Source organism: Delphinapterus leucas, chromosome 17 (genome assembly GCF_059928025.1).
Source record: "Delphinapterus leucas isolate spDelLeu-1000000601 "Yukka" chromosome 17, BTC_Dleu_Yukka2, whole genome shotgun sequence".
NCBI classification, from domain to species: Eukaryota; Metazoa; Chordata; class Mammalia; order Artiodactyla; family Monodontidae; genus Delphinapterus; species Delphinapterus leucas.
Window position 1 is genome coordinate 83580499 of NC_143145.1, and position 10388 is coordinate 83590886.

Consider the following 10388-nt stretch of genomic DNA (forward strand, 5'->3'; position numbering starts at 1 on the left):
CAGATGCGTGTCCTCAAACTTCCAACACCTCCCACCCGCCCGTTTAGTTGGTGACGTTCGCTAAGAAGATGGCAGCCATCGGAGAACTCCGCGAGCTACCGCCTCCCCACCTGCTGGCTCAGCAAACACCCAGCTTTCCCACCAGAACCTGCAGCCCCTCCGTCCAGGGCCAGCCTTCTGCGTCCCGGGGCCTGCCCGACTCGCCTCTGCAACCCAAGGGCCCCGCGGCCGCTCTCTGCCCCTCGTCCATCCGTCTCCCCTCTCTCCTGGGCCATCCTGTGAGCAGAGAAAGCTCTCATCTCTCCCTCCTCTGTGATACTTGCAGAAACTGCTTCCTCCACCTTGTGCCTCACCCTCTGCTTTCCTTGCCAGAAACCCTCCTCAGAGAGCCCACGGGACTCCCTGGACCCAGGCCCTCTCCTCTTCTCTCAGCCTTGCCCGTGCTCAGGGTTTCACCGTCCACTGCATGGACGCGGCTCTCCTAACGGCCAGGGACTGACTTAACATCCCTCCTGCGTATGGGCACGTCCATCTTCCCCTAACTTGACTTACCAGCGGTACCTTATACAGTTAACCTCTCCTTCCAGCATTATCTTCATCATCATGGTCTTCTGGAAGCACATCTTCTCCCTCCTCCCTCCCTCCCTCCTTCCTCTCTCTCTTTCTTTCTTTCTTTCTTTCTCTCTCTCTTTCTTTCTTTCTTTCATCTGCTTTCTCTCTTTCTTTCTTTCTTTCTCTCTCTCTTTCTTTCATCCTTTCTCTTTTTTCTCTTTCTTTCATACTCTTTCTCTCTTTCTTTCATCCTTTCTCTTTCTTTCTTTCTTTTTCTTTCTTTCTTTCATCCTCTTTCTCTTTCTTTCTTTCTTTCTTCCTCTTTCTTTCTCTCTCTCTTTCTTTCTTTCTTTCATCCTCTTTCTCTCTCTCTCTTTCTTCCTTCCTCCCTCTTGCTCCCATTTTTTCTAACCAGCCTTCTAGTTCATTGCCACCTCCTACTTTCCTTCCTGTCTCCCTGGCTCCTCATCAGTCTCCTTTGCTGCTTCTTGGTCAGTCCCCTGACCTATGACCTGATGAGGGTCCCAGACCGCACCTGAGCCATGTCCCAGTCAGCCCTGTGGCTTTGAACGCAATCCCTGTATCGACAGTGCACATGTCTCCAGCTTTCCCTGAGCTCTGGGTTCACCCACCCGTCGTCTCAACGCCTGCGTTACCGCGTCTCGCCGGTTCCGGGGTCGTCAGGAGCTCGTTATGTCCCCCCGCGTGCTGCCCTCGCCTTCCTTCTCACCCTAGGGCAGCTCCAGCCGTCCTGCTGTGGAGTCAGGAATGTGGAGCCAACCTAATATCTCTCGTTCTCTTCGGTTCCATATCTGATGCAGCAGCAAACTGTCAATTCCAGCTTCAAAATGTACCCAGAATGCTACCGCTTCTCTTTGCTCTGTCCTAATGCTCTGGTCCAAGCAGAGAGCTCCTTGTGCCTGGATCAGAGCCTCCTAACTAGCCTTCCTGCTTCAACCCCTGTTTTCTTATACACTGTTCGCAACACAGTAGCCAGAGCATTTATGAACAAAATCAAATACTATGTCACTCTTCTGCTCAAACCCCTCCTTTGCGTTGGAAGCAAGAGCCAGTTCCTTCCACTCCGAGGTCTCAGACAGTCCCGGCCCTGGGTGCACCAGGGACGCTGCTTTCTTGGGGCCCTGCGTGTGCTTCTCCCCTGTCCCCATAGCAGATGCTGCGAGAGCCACATCCTTACCCCACTGGCCACCCAAGGGCACCTCTGGCTTTGAGGATTGTTCTGCTACAGGCCAGGGATTCAGACCTCAAGCCCTCGCGTTTCTCTGCCCGGGGGCTGTTCCCTAACCTTGAAATTGTGCTCAGCCTGGCCAGGAAGGGACCCTCCCCCTATGGGAGGGCAGTACCGCAGCCTGGGACCATTCCCAGGTGTGTTTCTCAGAGTCCCCAGTGGGGTTTGAACATCAGATGCCCACCGTGGTAATTCAGTCATCAGCACAGACTTTGTTTTCCTGTTTTAAGCTGTTATCTGATTAGAATGTTTAAGATGAATCAACCTTGTATTACTGAAATTAATTAACCCAATTTTCTCATGACAGATTATCTTTTTGGTATATTATTAGATGAGTTCACTAACATTTTGCTTAGGACTTTGTGTCTAAGTTCACAAGTAAGATCATGGTGGAATTTTCTTCCTCCCCCGTTCCCCTCCGCCCCCGGTGTTGATATCATGATTCTGCTTAACCTCATGAAGCTAATTGGAGAGTATATGCCCTCGTTCTGTGTTTTCTGCATGAGTTTGCATATCATGGGGATCGTCTGTTTGTCAGTGCTCTGGTAAAATGCACTTGTTAAACCTTCTGGAACTGTTTGTTTTTCAGGGGAGAATTTTATGTACCATCTCAATTTAGTTAATGCTATGAGACCATTAGAAGTCTAGATAACCCTGAGTCAGGCTAAACCTTTATGTCTTTAGAGGAATTTGTTTGTTTAACCAGTCTTCAAATGTATTGGCATAAAGTTGTCCATATTATTTACATTCCTAATGCTTCTATAAGTCCCTTTTCTCATCTCTAATATTGTGTATTCGCCTTATTTTTCTTGTTGATAATTCTCCCCTGATTTTTCCCTTTTTACATCAGGCTTTTAAGACAGCTTCGATTCTGTGGAGCCCCTCAATTTTATTTTCATTGCATTAATACCTGCTATTTATTACTTCCTTTCTTATCTTTTCTTTATGATTATTCTTCTGTTTATTTTTCTGACTTCTTAAACTGGCTGTTTACTCATTACTTTTCAGATTGTTTTCCTTTTTATGTAAAGTCTACACACATTGAAGGCCTCAGTGGATAACATTTTTCCATATCCCATAGATTTTAAGACCTCATATTCTTGTTATCCTTCTGTAAGTATATTTATTGTCCAATTGCCATGTGTTCAATGGGTTATTTAAAAGCATTTGTAAATTTCAATTGTCTGATATTTGCTTTTCTTTTAAGTTACGCTTTGTTGTTGATTTCCACCTCAACTACCGTATGCTTAAGGAACATGGTCTCATGATGTTAACCGTTAAAATTTATTTTTGGTATATTGTCACTTTCATAATATTCTATGTATTTTTTTTAAAAAATAGGTTCTCTCGGGGAGGGGGAAGGGTAAGCTGGGACGAAGTGAGAGAGTGGCGTGGACATATATACACTACCACATGTAAAATAGATAGCTAGTGGGAAGCAGCCGCACAGCACAGGGAGATCAGCTCGGTGCTTTGTGACGACCTAGAGGGGTGGGATAGGGAGGGTGGGAGGGAGACGCAAGAGGGAAGAGATATGGGAACATATGTATATGTATAGTTGATCCACTTTGTTATAAAGCAGAAACTAACATACCGTTGTAAAGCAATTATACTCCAATAAAGATGTTAAAAGAAATAAAATAAAATAATAAGTGGTTTCTACATGTGTCTGTTAGCTCAGGTTTGTGTACTGTTTAATCATCTATAGCCTTACTGATCTTTGTGTCATTAGTCAGTTACTGAGCAATTTAGAGTCTACACCATGATCAGAGATTTGCTGACTTTATCAGAGTTCTCTAAATTTTTGCTTTATGTATTTTGAGGCTATGTTATTAGATGCTTACAAGACTAGAAGTGTTATGTGTTCCTGATAAACTGACATTTTTGTCATATAATGGCAAATTATATGCTTTTTCTTTGTTTATTTTATTCTTTCTTCCTTATTTTGGACTGATAAAAACTTTTTCTTCAATCAGTACTTCTTTCTTTCATTGGTTACCCTAGAAGCTTTCATATATATGTTTTACTTAATAAATTAAAATTAATCAGTACCCTTTCCCTCCTCTCAGACAATATAGCCACAGCCTTCTTTAAATGAAACCCACCCCTCCTGGCTTCAAACCATAGCTTAATAACTCTTCCCCACATTAGACATTATTCTTATGGCTTTATGGAGTCAACATTTGTTTCGTTTGCTCACATGTTACCCTCTTTTTCCTTTATTAATGCTTTTGCATGTCAGACTTTCATTTTGGGTGACTTCTTTTTTCCTGAAGTTCATTCTTTAGAGGAGCCCTTATGGACGGGCCTATTTGTATTCTAGTAAAGTCTTTCTATTTGTATCTGTCTGAAAACGGTTTTCTTTCCCCTCCATTTCTGAAGACAGAATTGCTCACTCTACATGACTTTACTTTCTCTCAGTTCCTCTTAGCTTCTGGAGATATTAATCCATGGACTCTGGGCTTCCTTTTTTGTTGCAGAGAAGGCTCCTGGCAGGTTATTGCATTTTGTATCAAGTAATCTTTGATTGTCTTTCAAATCTTCTTGTTTATCAAGTATTCTGTGCTTTCGCTGTCGCGTATGCAGGTATAGATTTTGTCTTATTTATTCTGACTGGAATTCACTGTGACTCGGAAATGTGAGGACATTTTCATCCAATGTCTCCCTGAATATTACAGTTCCCTGATTTTTCCTAATAGTTCTTTCTGAGCTTGTTATTAGATGTACGTTAGGCCTTCTCATTCCAGCCACCACATCTTCTAACTGTTTTAATATTTTAATTTCTTTTTCTCTTTGTGTCTGACTTCTTCAGATCTGGCTCCCAGTTCTTCACATGTATCGAATTTGTTGTTCAGTCCACCTACCAAGGTTCTTATTTTATTTGTGATACTTTTCATTCTTACATGTTGTATGTTCTTTATCAAATCCGCCTGGTCATTTTCGATAGTTTCTTGTTCTTTAATCATAGATTAGGTGTGTTCATTTATTGCTTTAACTATGCTAAATGTATTTTATATTCTATAGCCATTATTGCCACAATTTGCAATTTTATAATACTGCTCGCCTTGTCTTCCGCTTACCATCTCTCTACCATTTGTTTTATTATTATCTTTTGAACAAGCGTGCCTTCGTATGCCCTGGAGCCTTATCTGTGGGAGTTCTTTGAGGACTGACTGAAGGTCTGTTCCTTTAGGAAAAGTTGTGTTTGCTTCCACCAGGAGGCCACCCAGGCCACTGTAAAGTCTTCACTTGGATTTGGGGGGGGATTCAGGCGCCACACCCACACGAGGGACTAACTGTTGCTGCGAGTTTTCGTTATTACTCTTTGGAGGTGGAAGTGCCCACCGTGGGTGACAGGTTCGTGGTTATTTCCCACCGTCGCCCAGAGCCAGGCCCAAGGGCAGGCGAGATTCCTCCCCATTACCTTTGTGAGGCACATTTTTTTCTGGTTCATCTTTTCATTTGGGGCGTTTCTCTCCATGGGTCCAGGCTTTCCTAGCAGGGGGAGTGGGGTTGGGATGATACCTCCAAGTCTCTTCCCAGATTGCACAGCCGGGTGCTCTCTGTCTGTTCTCTGCAGAGCTAACGGGAACCAAAGCTCCCGGGAGCCAGGGACAGGCAGATGTCCCTGGAATCACCTGTGTGATTTCATCATTTTGCTTATTTTTTAAAATAGTCTATATTTTTATTTATTTCTCATGGACAGTTTTATTTTTTTACACCATTGACTCTAAATATTGCCAGCAAATGAAAACTACATAATGCCTATCCTCTATGAAAAAAACCTCTTTTCTAGAATTTATGATGCCAGGGGACAACCATTATGCTCATTCCTGGCCGGAGATGAGTCAGTAGGATCGTGTCAACATTTAGCTCAAAAGCCGTAGCACCCACATCTAGGTAAGCAATTGAAAATGCATGGCTGTCACCACCATTAGCAGATGTGGTGGTGGTACCATCAGCTTGGAAGTTCTGTCTATGTAGTATATCTGCACAAAATAAGTCATTTTATAGGTTTTTGTGAATTTTTATAATCTTGTGCAAAACGTGACAGTGTGTCGTGTTCACTTCAATAATGGGATTGCTATCAAGTCTATGGCTGTCCTGGAAACAGAGAAAGTTAAGGGTTACAAGATAAAAATGGTCTCAAAAGATCACTTTTTCCTCATGTGGAAATATATTCATCTCAGCAACAAACCCTAAGAAACTTAATAGGAACTTTACGAGGAGTCCTGGAGTTCAAGGATGACCTAAAATGCTTTCGTTATTTAACACTTTCTAAGTATTGCTAGTGGTGAGGTTAATAACCTACTAGTTCTGATTCTACTCGTAAAGTTACAACTTGCTGGTATTCACCTTGATGGTAAGTACGCTATTTTACACGTTTAGCATGTCTTAAAAAGCATATTCATTATTCAAATTCTCTTTGGGACGAGGCACAGACTGTATAGTGGAAACCACAAACGTGGACTGAATGAGATTTAATACATTTCTTCTGAGGTCTAAGAACGTCAGGAGGTGGGAACTCCTTCCCTTGGTTTGAAATCTCAGCATTGCAGTGGAGGAAAGAGGAGGAAAGTATTGTATTCTGCTGCTCTGAGTATTATTTTGATTTCGGGTTAAACAAAAAGATCCATGATTGCCATGATTTCAGGGACTCAAAGCAGGAGAGGACTTGAGCTGACTCGTGAGCCAGGAAACAGGGCTCAGGGTGGAGCAGGGACAAAATTTAGTGAGTGTCAGACCCTGGTCTCCCTTCACATCAGAAAGAGTTAAGCCACTTAGAGCGGGTTTGCTCAGCACCAAAGTACCCTCTGCCCTCACCTGTCCTCAGACAACCTTAAAGCTGTGAAACACAGCTGAAACATAAGATAATTTGTAGCTTTGAACGTAATTTGCACGAATACTTTCTTGTTTTTGACTCTCAAAGTAGATTATTTCATTCCCTGTGGAGTTAGAAGGTGTGGGCTTGGCCGAGTGAACAGTGACTGAGCTGATTGTTGGCGGAGGGTGCGGGTCCTGGGTGCAGATTCTGGGGCAGAACCTGGAGGAAGGGCCAAGAGAAAGAAGGGTTCTGATTCCTCACCTGGGCAAGGTGTTTGCTTCCTGCCAGGAAGTACAGGATCCTGGAATGCCAGTCAAAGTTTATCTAAAAGAACTGGGGAAATATCTTTCTTTGGGGGCTTTTTGGAGGACGTTGTGCTCCGATAGGTGTGTGTATGTGTTTGTTTTTCTCCCGGAACCATGGCTCCCTGAAGAAGTGCGTTTCATGTTTGTTTCTTGCTCCACTGGTGGGCTCCGACCTTCCAAATTTTGGAGACTTCCAGCTTTTTTCTTTCTTCATCTGACTTCTGTGGTCTGGGGATGAGAAGCGTTGTGCTCCGGTGCTGTGAAAAATCTTGTGTTTATAACTGCATGCGATTTGCCCAGAAATAGGGTCCACAGGTTTTATCACCTTCACAAAACAGTTTGTGATACCCTCTTCCTAGAAACATATTAAATGATTTTTTGTAACAGCCTATCTTAGAGATAAGTCTGCTTAGTTTCTAGAATTCATGGCACATTTTCTCTAATTCCTCCAACTTTTTAGTTAGAAGGATGATAATTTACCAACGATAAACATGTGCTTGCACTGCACTTGCTGAAGAAACTGTGATTGTTTGGACCTTTGGCTGTGATGGATTGGACTTGGCAAAGCTGAATGATATGACACACCAAATGCACTGAGACGAAATTGCTTCCAAGTCGATAAACTGAAACAAATGAATTTCAACCTGAAGCGAACTTTAACAAAAGTCATCCGTCTCATTTTAGTTATAATTTACTTTTTAAAAGAACGTAATAGACAACATTATAATCTAGATAGTAGAAGACGGTATGCAATTTCTATTCACAAGGTCGAAAAGCTTTTATTCACTTACGTAGTTTCCCTGTTTCCAAGTTCAATAGTAAGGGTGTATCTTAAGATTTTACTTGCAGTAAAAAAAAAAAAAAAAAAAAAGACATAGAAGTATCCCTCCTTCAATTATTTTTAAGTATTCTAATTTAAATTTTATATCAGTTAACATCTAGGATTTTGACTAAACATCATACAGAAACCAAACCTGCCAATACTGGTGGGTTTTTGATCGGGCGGAATAAGTAACATTTTTAGTAAAAGAGCATCAGAATTAAAATGTTATAAAACTCTGTATATGGTTTGGCTTAAGATAAAAAAAAAAAACTTTCTGTGTATTTTACATATTCAGACAAGTAAATATGTAAAATTTAGACAAAATTTCATTCTTTCATTAGTAAGGAAATAGCTTTCTGTGAATTCAAAAAGTTGGGAAAAGAGAAAATAATGCACCAATTATTAAACTATGAAATTAACTGGACTGTTTTTTACAGCCTTTAAAGTATGACTGTACATCTAGACAGGTTTTAAAATCGGACTATTTGTTAGTTGGATGGCTTTTTGAAAATTGATTTATTACATATCAAAACTGTGTGCAATTAGAATGTAATGCAATGTTGCCATGAAACCAGGGTTTGCTGTTGTGGGTTTTGGAGTTTATGGTTAGGTGTTTAACAAGATGCTGTAAGCAGGCTCCACCCCTCGCCTCCTCCCTCTACTTACATATCATTGGAAATTATTTGCTTTTTAGAAGAAAAATAGGTTGTGTCACTGAAATACCAGACAACTCTTTTTTCCTTCTATTTTTGTCACATTCGTGAACAGAATTTTGCTTGAAAAATGCTGGCTTCTGAAAACTAAGTTTGGAGGTAAAGGACATATACATTTCACGTACATACATTTTTATATTTAACATATACGTGTATGTAATATATACACATGTGTATACAGATACGAATGTTTTACCTACATATTTTATTTTAACCTTTTTTGATGTATTTTCTTCTAAAGGAAATCTGAACAGCACATAAACATCAATCATCACATTTTAAGAGTGAATGTGTAGAAGTGTGGGATACTGCTTAGTGATGATTGCATTTGATAAATTTCCGTCCTTTAATTACTTTTGGTGTTTGTGCTGTCGGTTGATTTATTCTTCTTTAGCTGCTCTAAGAAAAGATGTCAAGTTGTCTGGTTTGAGGTGAGAAGTATTATTTCTACAGAGGCCTTCAATGTGGGGAGAATACCCAAATGTGTCATGATTTAAAAGAAATTCACTAAAGAGAGGCATGTCGGTGGGTTATAGAACTGCTGAGCCTCTGGGAAGCACTGTGGAATAAAATGTATGAGAAACATAGTATCTGTCATTAAGATTTTTGATGAATTGCTTGTTAATCCATACACTGTATGCATGTTGCAAAATTTTTAGGCTTAATTAGTTACTTGATGATTATGTTTATTTTCTGATGTACACACTGATTAAGCATTGTCCATACCCTGGAGCTTGAAACAAGATCAGTCTGTAAAGTAGTACCAAGTCGTCTAACGGGGGACTCAGAATGCAAATAGATCAACTTATGTAAAATTAAATTAGTTCTAATAGAACCCATTTTGCCCGAGCAGCTGGTGTCACATTATAAACAGCGTCCTCTTGTTGTTAGAAATAAAGGGCTTCTGTTGACAGATCCTTATATGCTTCTAAGCTTAAAAAACTCAGTGCGGATGGTGTTAGAGTTGGACTGAAACTCTTAGACACAAGGAATCGTGGTGTGTTTTCTGTTAACTCATTCTATTGTGTTCTTGAAATGCCACTCATTAGGCCATTATGGCTTCTCCGGGAGTGAGTGCCAGGTTTCACAATGCTTTTCGTGATAACCTTCTGCTTTTAGGCATTTAAACTTCTGCGAATTCTTCTCTCGTATTGAGATTCTCCAGAGGGTCTTAGGTCATATATTCAAACATTTATCGAACCCTTCTCTGCCTTAATTTGCAAATACTTTAGGCATGTCCTCTTTTCTCTCCTCCATTCGATGGCTACATTTATAAAGCTAAATGTAGCATTTAAGAAGTTAAAGACCAGAAGTTTATTTTCAAATTACTTGCAACACCGCTGAGAAAGGAATTGTCCTTTTATTTGTGTGTATTCCATAAACGTTTGTTGAGTGTCTTCTTCTGCTGGATGTCATACGCTATACTAAGCGCTGGATTTGTGTGGAAGATACTTCCTGTTCTCAGGAGAGGATTTCTCAATGGGGAATATATTAGGACAAAGATAAAAGACAGCGTAGTAGGCTGAATGGCGTTTGGAGGTATTAATAGTGCACGGGTGGAGAACAGAGAGCCCGGAAGGAAAATTCTTGCTGTGAACAACATAGATCCTCACTCACATGACTTCTGTAAGATCTGTTTCCTGCGAAAACCTCCCGTGTCAATTTCACAACCTTTTAGAACAAAGTCTTGTGATTCTCTTGCCCTCCCATAAAAATGTATTACACTGTGTTCAGTTTTCAATGCATCATATAGATAGTTTAATAAGTCATTGCCACGTCTACATGTCTATATGTGACATTTCTATCCATCTTTATTTATTTGATAGATTTGAGATTGCACTATGATCTTGAGGACTTGTCATTTTTTTTCTGTTCTCTTTGATGTGACAGCTATCCTATATACTGCTTACTGCTTTTATGC